Raw genomic sequence first — 12,113 nt, 5'->3', positions numbered from 1 at the left:
GATCCCTGGGAGGATGCTCCAAGCAAACTGCAGAGCTTGCGTTACCCTTGAGCCTGGAGAAGTGGTCAGTGTACATGCGGTAAGGCCACACTTGGCTGGAAGGAGTTAACTTTCTGCTCTGTCTGTCCTTCCTTCCCAACCGCCTGAGAATCACCCTAACTCCCCCTGGGATCAGTGGACTGTGGTGGGCTTGTTCCCACACCCAGTGGTGGCCCAGCTTGGAGCTGCATGAACCACAAGTCCCACAGGGCATGTTTTCCCTACAAACCCAGTGCTGCGGCTGTGCCTGTGGCAATCAATGAGCCTCTGCCAAGCCAAGCAGGGCTGCGGGTTGGCAGGCAGAGACCCCTCAGCTGATCGATGCACTCTCCTGCCTGAGGAAGTCCCTGCCTTCCATGAAAGCAAACCAGCATCACCTCTTCACGGCCTCTCTCCCCTACCTGGGGGCTCTTCCACAGGCAGCAGGGCAGGGTAAAACCCCCAAGGGCTTCTTTTCCTTGCTTGGAGAGCCCTGGGTTGCTCACACGGTGCAGTGTTTCTTTTCTGGCTCCAGGAAGAGCTGCCCCACTCCTTCAAATATTTAGGCTTTGTGTTTACTGGGAGGGTGCAAGGAAAGATGTGGCTTCTGGCAGTGCTGCACCTGCTAGTGAGGAGGAGAGCAGTGGCACTTTCCCTGTGGGACCCCTGTCCTGGCCAGGGAAAATCCTGCCTCCCCACAGCACTGGGCAAGGGGATGAAAATCGGCAGGGGTTATTTTTATTTTTCCAAGTTTTTTCATGGGCACTGCCATTCTTGGAGCTATCCCAGCGGATGAAACCACCACAGGAGGTGGTTTTGTCCCAGATGTTGCTCCTTTCCCCTCTTTTTATCCCATACTTGCCCAGACTCCCTGTGCAGAAGCCTTCTTCCTTTGCATGGTTTGCGCTATGTCTTCTGGGGAGGATGAACCCCGAGCGATGTGTTTACCCAGCTCATGGCAAACATCCCAATATTTGGCTGAACAGTCAAAAATGTGACATGCGATGTCCCCCCCTGCCCCGTCCTGACTATCATCAGGTAATGTAACGAGTATCCACAGCCCCTGGCAGGGCTTAGGAGCACACAGATAAAGCTGCACATTGCACGTTTGCCACTAAACAAGGAAAATAGCTAAGACAGATGGTGAACAGCCAACAGCTCCTTAACTGGGCACTTCAGAATCACAGCATGAGGTGCTAAACAAATCTCCCCTGACAGCTCCAGATGTGACTTTTAAGTGGCTCATAAATAGAAGAGGCAGCCCTGCCCCAGGGCTGGGAGAGCCTGCTGTGGGAATTCCGGGCAGCCGGGATGCTTTCTGGGTGCCTTGCATTGCATCTCAAGCACTGCTGCTCGTGCTGCTGATGGCTGTGAGAGTCCCCTGGCACTGGTGAATGCACAAGGCTTGAACACCCCATGAGCTGCATGGATTTCTCCTCCATAGTTTCGCTTGCTGCATCTTGATCCTGCTGGGCTCTCTCACCCCTTCCCGTGCCTTGGGAGGGGGATACTGAGCCAGCTCAAGGAGGGAAGTTGAAATGGCTCTGGCTTCCAGGCTGATGATCTGGGAGTGGGATAGGTTACTGCTACCCTGCTGCCTGATTGCAGTCCAAAGCTGTAACTTCCTCCCACCCCATCTCAGGATATGAAATAGAGAGGGGATGAGCTTTAATGACATTTATCTGTGTTTGGGAAGGAGACAGCATAATTCTCAGCTAACAATATTACCCAAGGCTCATTCCGCCTCTCCTGCAGCACGAAGACGGATGCCACTGCAGGCTGCCTTGTGTGTCCCCACTTGTTTCCTGTCTAGCATGGGCAACCCTGGCCCTCGCCAGCCAGGTTATTGTTCTTAAGTGGTCACATGTGATGGAGAAGGATCCTTTTTGGGGGAACATGACCTTCCTAGATAAGCTCCCAGGGGAAAACAGCCATCCACCCCATTAAATGGGTGCACAAGTGTCACCGCAGGACTCTCCTCCACCCCGAGTTGGGGGGATCTCTACAGTCCTCTAAATATGTTAGATTTGGGGGTGCACAGCTGCATAAAGGCTTCCTGTGACACTAATGTATGGGCATGCACCATCCCTGTGTTTCATGGTGGGCGCATCACTTAGATAACGGGGAGGGGTTGGGGCTGCAGGGTAGCCCCTGCTGAATGTTTGTTGTGCTGTTGGGCTTGTTTTCCAGTGCTTGTGCAGGCAAAAGCAAACCCACTGAGGTGTATAATGACAAATTCACATCTGTTGGGAATGTGCTGTGGAGGGGAAAGCTGTGCATTAACTCTGCGCTCCCCAGGCAGGCTTGGGAGACTGCAGGATGTGCTTCCAGGGCCTCACTGGTAGGGTAGAATGTGCCCTGAGGTGAGGGCATTGCAGCGTCGCATCGGATGCTGTAACCAGCTCTGTGCCTGCTCCTACACACCCAACCAGAAACACGGGGGTGCTGAAGGCTCTGCCTGACTCCCAAGGCCCTTTCCATGTATGAATGCCCCCATTTGAAGCCCAGTAGCCCTGTTCTTGAGTGCATAAGGCAATTAAACAGCTCCAAACCTGTGAGGAGCAGGCTGGATGCTGGTGGGGATGGTGTTTTTCACTATCAGGCTTTTCATGATTGATACAGCTGCCCAGGCTCTGCCACAAATGAAAATAAAAGCAAATTCCAGAGTACAGCAAGATAAATTTCCATGCCAGCAGTGGCAGGTTCAGCTCCTGAGCATCCTCCGGCATCAGCATTTTGGGCCAGTGGAAACACCGGCCTGAACAGGAAGGAAATTATTGATGTGCTCAAGTCCACAGATATAAGATGTAATAACACAAGGCAGGCGCAAGCACCAGGCTTCAGACGCACGCTGCATGTCTACAGCGTGGCTGTGCCTGTGTGTGCACACATGTGGAAGTCTTGCAGGGTTTCCATGTGTCAGTGTTGCTGAAGAAACACCTACACAAGGATTCGCTGCAAGGATTCATCCTGGCAAATAAGGGAGTCAAGTATCAGTGTGTGGTAGTGAAGCCTGTAGGCTTAGATTTTTTACAAGAGAGTAAAGCCAGAAGGAAATAAAAGTGGGTTTTGGTGTGTTTTAAAACTCGTCAGTAAAATCCTTTTTGGTGCTGGGAAGAAGGAATCTTACAAAACTGACACAAGCTTCCCAGGCTGGTATGAGTTTAGCTGTAATACTTAAGAGCTTTAAAGTCAATTGTACATGTGGGTACTGCAATGTCTGAGGACTGCAGAGGGTGGGTTTCTGGCAGGTTCACTATCCCTGTGCTGCCAGGGTGCCTATGCACCAAGGGCCTGAATAGGCTTAGCTGCTCCAAGCTGCTTGTGGTACCCCAGAGGTGGCAGGCACCAAGAGGGCAGCAAGGCAGGGATGTTTTGCAGGTGCTTTGTGTTGCCCTTGCCCCAGAAGAAACTGTAATAAGAACTTAAAAGGTATTTTGGATCAAACTGCTGCTTGATTTACCAGGACTGCTAGCCCCAAGCGCTCCCAGCTGGGCTTCCCAAACTATGCGTTTTATTTAAAACCACACTGACTGAAAAGAACAACTACAGGTTTAATTTTCTATCCTACAGTGGAGCATCTGGCTCTCCCATTTCTGAGCTTTTCCCAGCCACCACAAAGGCGGGAATTCCACCTTTTGTGTTCTGTTTGTTCGCCCGTGCACTGCTTTAAAAAATAATGAAATTACAATAGGAAACATGGCCTGGGGGAGAAAAATCAGACCAGCAGCAAAATCATGCAAGCTGATAACCCTGCTCACCAGAGCAACACTGTTTCACGTTCACTTTGCCGTGATCTTCTGCAGCACCCACCTGCTTTGGGCAGGAGCCATGGCGATGATGGAGGAGCATGACCTGGATCTGGGCAATCTCAGCCCAGTGTTAGCCAAGTGACTCCTTAATCCCAAAGAAACTCTTTTCTGTGTCCATCCATGGAAACAGCAAAACGTCAGTTCCTGAATTAGCTGTAATAATGCCTTCTGTGGCCCTGGCAGTGCTTTTCAAGGGGAGAAGTGTCTGTCCCTGCATCCTGGGCTGTCATCACCTCCTCGCATCCTGCCCAGAGCAGCCCAGGAAATTAATTTCTCACTTCTTCTGGCCTTCTACTCCTCTGGATGTCTCTAATTCACATCCCTCCAGCATCTCTGAAGCCCCGCTAAGGGAAAATGCACTTCCACTACCCTTTGCAGAAATACTGTGCATGCTCGCCTTTCTCTCTTAATGCTGCTCCGTATTTACCAGCCCTCTGATGTGCTGGAGTTGGTAATGAAGATTTCTTTATTGGCAGGAAAACAGGGAGGCTTCCCCCAGTCTGGGCTGCGTGCGGGTGTACGTGTGCGCGTGTACGTGTGTGCCAGGCAGCCCTGCGCCCGCAGCCGGTAGGCACTTAAATCCTGCGGCATGGAGGGTAAGTGCTGTGTGACAGGATCCACTTATCTCGCCTTTGCATTTCATAATTCATCCTGCCCTTTTGCTAACGGCACAAAGCCATTTGCATCCAAACGAGTGTTTATTTCCTCCCGGCTCAGCTCTGCCACTGGATCCTAGGGAGAAATCAGTGAGTTGGGCTCCTGGCACTGGCAGCAAGCAGCTGTGAGGGCTGGACAGGAATATCGGGGAGAGCGATCCATGGACAAGGGGATGCCCTGACTGATGGCGAGGGTGACAGAGAAGAAGGTGAGTGATTTTTTTCTCTCCAGCTTTAGAGCTTGCTCTGCAGGGAGGAAAAGTACCGATGGTGTCCCTTACTTAGAAACAGAGAAACAGGCACAGGAGCGTTCAACTGACTTGCTGTAGCAGAGTTCTTGCATTAATCCCACCAAGCTGCACTGCCTTGCAGTAGCTGTCATGCCCCATAGAGACCAAAATCAGAGAAAAACAGATGAACACAGGTTCTCCTTGCACAGCAACCCTCACACACACAGCAGTCAGCTCAGGCACAAGGCAAGAGATTCGATTATCATAGCTCGCAGAGGTGAGCTGCTCTGTTTCTGAAGATGATACCAGCTGTACCTTCTCCAGCTTAAACTCTTGGTTTGGAGCTTTAAAGCTTCCCAGCAGCTGAAAACACTTACTGGGGGCAAAAGCTTTCCATGTGCATGTGTTCATGCCTCCCGAGTGCCAGCATGTGCTTGGGGCCATGGAGCGATGGGCCCGGCTTCCAGCAGAGCAGGCAGTGTTGTAGTGCAGCCAGCCTCACGCTGGGAAGCTGATGTATGCTGAAGGTCAGCTCTGTTTTACAGAGTCATGGGGACGGGGTAATCTTGGCATCCTCACCCCCAGCTCATCCCTCTCACAACAACATGATGGGTGTTTTTCCTGTCTGTTTGCAGCGCCAGATCTCTGCCCGTGCTGGCAGCCAGAAGGGTATCATTATCTGGACATAGTGGGATGGATGGAGCAGGAGCTGGAGCCTCCAAACCCCTGGTATGGCGCCGAGTCAGTGGTGACGGCAGCACCGAGAACGCCGACAGGACAGGGGGTGCTTGGGTGGCTGCAGGACCCAGGCTTGGGAATGCTGCGGGTTTGATAGTGCAGGGCTTGGCTTTGGGGGTGCCCTGGGGGTACCTAGGAGTCTGGAGGTGCCATGGGGATGCTGCCAGTGTGTGCTCACCCGAATAGAGATGCAGCACTGGGGTATAGCCGGGGAGGGACTGAGTAGATGCACCCCAGTTTTCCCGTCCCTGGGGCAGGCACCCGGGCGCTGATGGGCCGTGATCCGACACCCCAGCCTGGCTGCCCCGCCGCGGAGTTGGGGGTCCGGCCCGCGGCTGCCCTCCCCTGCAGCAGGCGGGGCGGGGGGCGGCAGCCCCGGCCCGGGCAAACTCCTCCCCGCTCGGCTCCCGCCCGCCGGCCGGACCCGCCTCGGTGCTCGCGCTCCTCCGATCCGGTGGCTCTCCTTCTTCCTATTATTTATTATTACCGCCGCTGTCACCATCGCTGCCCTCCTCTTCCACCGCCCGTCCTGCCCCCCTCCAGGCCCGCACCGTGCCCCACCGCCGCCGCTGGACCCGGTTACACCGCTGCCCGCCCCGTCACCCAGGTATGACCCGGGCACTCGCTACCCTCTTCTCCGGCAGGCACCGCAGCTTAGCAGAGGGGTCGCGGCAAGGGAGAGGTTTTCACTTGAATTTGGGGCTGCGGTGGGAAGGGGAGCCCGGGTGCGGGATGCGCTGCGGGCAGGCCAGGGTGGGATGCTCCCAGCATCCCGGGGCTGCTCTGGGCCTCTGCGCCACAGCCTTGTCCAGGCAAAGCTCCGGGGTTGTGGCTCCCTGCAAGGTCCTAACTTATTTTCTCAGGGCTATGTGGTCCAACTTTGCGCTGAGCTGGGGTTTTTAAGCGGACTCTGCTGTGGTGGATAGGACTGAGTTTGCCCGTCTCTAAACCCTACTCCTGCACATCCGGGCAAAGTTTGGAAAGTCCTAAGCCTTAGGCTCAGCCTCTTGCTCTCGGTGGGAGCCCATAGCTTTGCCATTCAGCAAGGACACGAGGGCCTGACAAATCCCCAGCCTCACTACCACACCTCTCAGTGGAAATGGTGGCTGGCTTTGCTGAAGTGGAGGAAATCAAATCCTTTTGTTTATTCCGAAGATCTCTGTTTTATCTCTTACCGTGCTGTGGTAATTAAAGGAGAGCTGTGCTCGGGTTATTCTCCTGGTATTTGTTTTCTCCTAAGGTTATCTTGGAGGATTTTATTCCCTCCAAAAGGGCATGTGGAAACATTTAGTGTTTTCAGCTGGATTTTGTGAGTGTGCTATTGATTGTGCCTCCAGCAGAAAGACTTTCTAAGGTGTGGTGGAATATTCCACCCCAACAGAGGACTGTACTACCAGGGCCTTTTTTTTAGCCCTCTCCCAGCCTTGCCCCTCACTTGTCCAAGTCAAAACAGCTTCCCCATTATGCTGTTCTGGGGGTACTGGGTGTACTGGGGTTGCTGGTTGGCATTCAGTGTTGTACTGTGGGGTACAAAGGGCTCTAACTTTGGCTTTGTTTTCCCTAGGAAAGGCTTTTTCACCTGTTGAAAAGCCAAGAGGGGAGAGCAGCAGCAGGCTGCTGTTCTCAAAATTATGGTGAACATGTTATCAGTGAGTCTGACCCCCTTCCAGCGCCATCTCCACTGGGATGTGGGATCCTCTCCCATCTCTTTCCAAAACACTGGATTTCGGCCTGAGAACAGCTGGCGCCAAAGCCCTGCTGAGACAAGGCAGTCTAGCCCCACTCTGCTCCAGCTCAAAATACCTTTAACAGGGTGAAAATCAGGTGCAAAGACTTTTCCAGTCTTTGGAGTTTCCTCTCCAGAGAACCCGCAGCATCCTCCAGCCATTTTATGTGGGAGCATTTTGGGTGCGCAAACCAGCAGGAGACCCAGGCGGCTGCCGTCTGTTGGGAAGCATTAGGACAGGGCATTCAGAGATTTGCTTCCTTTCCCAGCATCTGCTTTGTGGCCTTGCATCCAACCGGGTAGGCCCCAGGGCAGACAGAAATAAGGTCACGCTGTGGTGTCCCTGTTGTTCCCTGCCCCAGCTACCTCCCCTTTCTCTTCCTTCTCCCGCTCCAGCCTCTGCCCCCTATCCCTTCTGGCCTCTCTGCCCATCTGACCTTCCCTGTTGCTGCTTTCCCACCAGGATGAAATATTTATTGAGGCTCTGTTACCCTTGTTTTCTTGAAAGCGAGTTTCACACTTCATTTGCGGGAGACATTAAGAGACTTCACAGTGGGTTTTCCTTCTCGCTGGGCGTGTGCGATGCTGTGTGCGTGACCATCCTGGCCGGCCTCGCTCTTGCCTGAGCAGGCAGCACGGCCTGGGCGAGGTGGAGCATCTCAAGCAATGGATGAGTCTGTATCTCCGCCATGTGAGAAATAACTGGAAAACAAAAACCTGGTCTGAAATCCAGCAGTTTAGCTCTGCAGAGCTGACCCATCCATGCCTGGTTGTGTTGCGCCTCCTCTCCCCGGTTGGGATACAGTGGGTAAAAGGACTGTGAGTGGTCTCGTAAAGTGACTGTGGGTGAAATTTTCCCATGGCTTTGTGGAAAAGTCACTCCTGGACCTGATCCTGGAGTGACTCTGCTTGGATTTACTCAAAACAGTGGCATTGCGCTTGGGTGCTGTGCCCCTGCATCAGCCCAGAGCAATGCATGGCTCTGGTTTTCCCTGTGCAGCTCACAGGGCTGTGGTCCAATATCCATCTGGAGGGGCTGTCCTGGAGGGATGAACTGTTGTTGGCTTAGAAAGCAGAGCTGCAGCTGAGGACCTGTGCCTGTCCCATGGGGTGGCTGTCACCAGGTGGGCTGTCTTGCTACAGCACTGTGTTAAGATTGTTGCGGGTACTGTGAGCGTCTGAATTGCAGAGTGAGAAAGGGGGCACGTGCCTTTCCTGTGCCTGTGTGGAGCAGCTTTCTAGAGATAGAAAGCCGAAGGTCAGTAACAACTGATCTCTCTGGCTGTACAGGTGAGAACGGCAGGATGGACTTACCAGCGTGCATCCTGGGGATGGGGATCCCCAGGGGTCAAGGCAGCTGTAAGCTCCCATCCCATGGGTGTCGTGGCTGTCACTGGGTCAGCATTCCGCTGGGAAGGATGAAGTACCTGGGCAGATCCAGCTGGGTCCACCCGAAAAAACAGAGGAGGCAGACCCCATAGTTCCTCATGGGTGGTGTCGAGGCAGTGGTGTATCTGCACTACAGGTGGTTGGGGTTTGGGTGGTCCTCTTCCAAGCTGGGTGTATTTTAACATGACCAGTTTGTTCTTCCCAACCCAGGGTGTCCCTGAGATGGGAGGAGCAGCTCATCCCTTCCCCATGGCACCTCCAGCTCTCTGTCAGGGCAACCTGTGGTCCCACACAAGTCCTAACCTGCTGAGCAACCTGCTCCTGCTGTGAGGGCCTAAAAGAGGAGTTAAAAACACATGGGTCATTAAGGCTGGGAGATAAAATAGCTGCTGGCCTGAGGCTCTGGAGATGGGCACCAAAGCTCTGGGGTAGGTCATGTCTCCTCCCTGGAGCTCAGGGATGAGCAGCCAGTGACAGCCATCGTGTCAGGCAGATGGAGGCGAAGGAGGAGAAGAACAGAGACATTTCTGGGTTGTTTTTTGGAACCCGACCATGAAGCCACGCTGCTCCAGAGCCAGCAGCTGGCCCTGCTCTCTGGCCCCACCAAAAAGAGACAGTCTGTCTGCCTTGTGCTTTCGGGGAGGCGTTGAGAGCCCTCCTGACTGTAGTACTGCTGCACGTGGGAGGCTCCTCTCTCTGTATTGCTGCCTGAATGCAATTAGGCTTTAATGAGTCATTAAAATAAATCTCTGTTTCTACTCCAAGCAAACATGCCAAGGGGATGCTGACAGTCGGAGCTGCAGGTCTTGCATCATGTGGAGGAAGAGGCTGCACTACCCCACGCCCTCCTTTTCAGGGCTGGGCTCGCCACCCTTCACCTCCCTTCCCAATGAAAAAGAGGATTTTTCCCAAGCAGGTTTGCAGCTACTGCAGGAGTGGGATTAAATTATAACCAGCGCTAGGATTCGAGTTCTTTTGGAGGAGAAGTGGTCTGAGGGTTATCTGCTCCCTGATGCCGAAGGGCGCTTGCCCACTGGAAGTAGTCAGAGGCGTAACAAATCCCAGTTTTTGGCTCCTAGGTTGTTAAAGATGCTGAAGGCTGACGGTTGTGTCCCTTTTAACTCATATCTGGATCTGGTAGGTAGCTGGGGGAGATCTCAGCAGGCCATGTGGTTTGAGAGGGATGTACATGAGGCAAGCAGTGAAATAGGAAAGTATGGTGCATCACTGACAGACATCCATATAGTTTTCCTAGCTGTAAATGGGATTTCAAGAGCTTGTGAGCCAAGAGGGATGCTGGTGGCCTCTCTCCTCGTGGGCAGACTCAAGGCTCATCTTCCTTCACTCCACCTAACTGGTAAATGATCCAGTTATCCCTGAGGATGTCTTTGCTAATTTAATCCCTCCCCAGTGGCTGTCCTGCTGGCACACTTGCAGGCGGGGGGGCGGATGCCGGCAGGACACAGGGGGATGTCCCCTGCGTGTCCCCAGGGAGCAGCATCCCTCAAACACAGTCACTGTGTCAGCCACTGGCCCCTTATTACTATCCAGGCTGCAGGAGGGCACGAGTTAAAACCAGGGCTTGAGCAGCAGAAGTTGCTTTATATTAGCAAAACAGATAAGTTGGGTGGCGTCGAGACACGACAGCTGCCCCAGCACAACTCGGGTGAAAATGCCCAAGCGTGCCGTGCTGGGGAGGGGGCTGAAGCTGATGGGGTTGCAGAGGCTCCAGCTTGGCCACAGCTTTTCCCCCCGCTTTGCCTTCATGAGCAGAGCTTACTGCTACATGGAAAGGTTTTGCACAAGTCGTGTTTCATACACCAGGCTGAGAGGAACTAGAACAGGGCAGCAAGGGCAGAACTGGGTGGGAACTTGGAAGCTGAGCAGAGCATTTTCACAGGAATGATGGAAATGAGGAGAAAAAGGTGAGACAGCACCAATGTCCAGGGCAAGGAGGGAGATAACAAAGTGGTGCCTTGGAGAAGAAGCTGTCCTGGGGGTTGATGCAAAGAAAGCTGGTGAGAAAAAAATCTTTAGTGGGAAACTCACTGCTGTGCTCGATCAGATTTTGTTGGGGATGCTGTGGACTGTGTTACACAATGCTTCTGCTGGGATGCGTGCTCCTCTTCCAAGTATGCACCTGAAGATGCATTTTGGGTCACTGAGTCCCCTGGTGGGATTAGCCCCACTGGAGAGCAGAGCATGCACCTTCCTGTGGTTGAACAGCGAGAAAAACTGGGGAGAAGATCCTATCTCCACAGGGTGTGTTTGCAGTCCCTGGGGAATGGAGGGGTCTGGCCGAGGCCTTCATCTCCTTGTCCTGGTGGGAAGAGCCTGCTGGTGGGAAAATAAATGGATGCTGAGGAAGTGAAGGTTGCCTCTTGGAGCAGCGAGGGTGCTGGAGAAACACTGCCCCAGGGCTGGGAATGAGCAGCAGAGCATCCTCGGAGGGAGGCTGGCTCAGCCACATGGCCAGGGAGGGTCTCCATGCTGTGGGACCAGCAGGATCTTGATCCATCACCCAGACCTTGCTCCACCCTGAGACCTGAGTGTGGAATAGCTGTAGGCTGAGAGCTTTTAAAGAGGTCCCTGCTGCCCCATTTTGCTTTGCTGGTGCCTTCTCGCCTTTTCCTGGGCAAGTTCTGGGAACGCTGGCTGATGCAAGGGAAATACTAATGCTGTGTTAGTGCTTTACCACAGGGTTGAATCCATCATGGGATACCTACACCAGTGCAAAAAGCTTGTGCAAGCAACAAGGGTGACATCGGGGTGAAGGAAATAACCTTTCCTGCTCCTTTCCATGCTCACGAGGATCCATCGCTTGTGCTGTACACAGTGAAAACTCAGGCCATGCTGTGGCAGGGGATCTAGTGGCAACATGGGGTGTAAATCAGACCCAAGTCCTTGCACTCCAGGGTCATGTTCATATGGTATCCATGCTACATCAGGATCCAGCTTGGGCTTCAGCTCTCTGCTGGCTGTGGCCATAGGCATGGTCCTGAGCCTTTAGCACTCATGCTGCAAAATGCTCTTTTTGGCAAAGGTCTGTCTCACCTGGGGCACACCCAGCACTCTGGCTCCCCACAGCATCGCTCTGCTCTCCGCGTGGTTGCTGTTGCCACCACAGCTGCTCATCACAGGGTATATTTGGGTATTGGGAGGGATGGTGCACGCAGCAGGGGTTGGCTTGCTCCATGGAGCCTGTGGGGATCTGATGTGTGGGATAATCTCAAAAGCCCTTCTTTGTGTGATTTGGCTTAATGGCACCAGTTTTGTCCCTGGTTATTTTGGGACCACAGTGGAGCGGCTCCCTGGCACATGTGCCTGGGCTTGGCCAGGGCTTTTGCTGGGAGCAGCCCCAAGCAGGACCTCAGGCACAGCAGCAGGAGATGAGCCATGTGGGTCAGGCAAGGGACATTTCCATCCTGCATCCCACCATGGGCTGCCCATGTCTGACTCCTTCCCTGTGTCCAGGGCTGCACCACCCACCATGGCTCCCAGGCTGCGCTGGGCTGGAGCTGGCCAAGAAAATGCGGCATGTAGG

Source organism: Psittacula echo (assembly GCF_963264785.1).
Source record: "Psittacula echo genome assembly, chromosome: 7".
Taxonomy (NCBI): Eukaryota; Metazoa; Chordata; class Aves; order Psittaciformes; family Psittacidae; genus Psittacula; species Psittacula echo.
This window is presented reverse-complemented; position numbering follows the sequence as displayed.